Below are 1,375 nucleotides of genomic sequence, written 5' to 3'. Positions count from 1 at the left end.
TATTGCGTGTGAAGCTCTATGGGTAGGTCTCCACTCCTCACAGCCGGGCCTCGCACCACCAGCCTCGCCCCCTGTGGAGGGAGCTCGTTTGTGCTCACTGCCCTGCCACGTGCAGGGCTTGTCTGACTGAAGGAGGTCACGTGTGTAAAACTGGTTGTGAAACAATGAGCTAGAAGGAGAGGAGCGCAGCCCCACTAGCCAGCCTGGCTCCCCGCACCCAGTGGAGCCTGGACCCCAGGTGGGCAAGGCCAGGGCAGCGGCCTCCAGGGCAGCACTGCCATCACCTCGGGCCGCGCTGGCCCACGGGAGGCCGTGGGGATGCCCAGGCTCCGTCAGCCAACCTCGGGAGGACATACGTGGGGTCGCTGTCATCGTCACCCACCGTGTGTGGCTGCCCCGAAAGGGATGGGGCCGTACCGCCATCTCCCCGCCCGCCCGCCTGCCGGTGATGAACTCCCCGACTTCTGCCGCTGGTGTCGAGGGCAGAGCTGGCGTCCTCTGCTCAGTGCCTGGCAGCGTGTCTGCGGGCACAGGGAGGGTTTCCCTAGGAGCAGACAGGAAGGGAGCTCAGCGTTCGGTCTGAAGGAGGACACGCTGAGCCCAGACGCGACAGACAGGGGCACTGCGGATGGAGGCCCAGGCACCGTGGGAGGCAGGTGCCAGCGTTTCAGAGCCCTCGCCCCTCAGGGCCCCAGGGAAGCAGTGACGCGCCCGGAGCCTGTAGTTAATCAGCTGAAACTCGAGTCCCATCTCGGTCCCGCTGACCCGCAGGCCCTCGGTGCCTTCCTGCCGGCAGGCCTGTGCAGGGCGGCGCATCCCTTCGGTCCGAGGCAGCTGTGTGTTCTCTTCACCCCTGCGGTTCACGTGGCAGGAGGCTCAGCTGACATCAGACCAGACAACTGGCAAAACTGCCCCACAGAAATCGGAGTCGACACAGAGCAGCAGGAGGCGGAGGACCCTGAAAGACGGGTCTGCGGTGGGAAAATGAAGGCGTTCTCGGTGATAGGTGAGCAGGGTGCACCAGCAAGAGCTGCTCCTCCCAACACGAGTTCAGGGTCCCACTCCTCGCGGCCTGGCTTCGGGCGAGCAAAGTGGGCAGGGGACCGGCCTCTGGGCAGAGGAGGAGAGGAGCAGGGCTGGCTCCGTGGGTCATTCGGGGCCGGACACGGGTGGGCGCACTTCGTGGGGCCTGCACTCGCTCCTCCATGTTTCTGAGACCGACACGCTGGGCACGGTCGTGAGCTCCGTTCACCGTGCTCACCGGGCCCCCTGAGCTGAGCTGCCCCCTCCGCCCCAGGCCCAGCCCTCAAAGCCGCCTCAACACGAGAGTCCAGTCCCCTCAGCCACCAGGACGCTTTACTGAGCCGAAGCCCTT

This window comes from Myotis davidii, unplaced genomic scaffold, assembly GCF_000327345.1.
Source record: "Myotis davidii unplaced genomic scaffold, ASM32734v1 scaffold170, whole genome shotgun sequence".
NCBI lineage: Eukaryota > Metazoa > Chordata > Mammalia > Chiroptera > Vespertilionidae > Myotis > Myotis davidii.
This window is presented reverse-complemented; position numbering follows the sequence as displayed.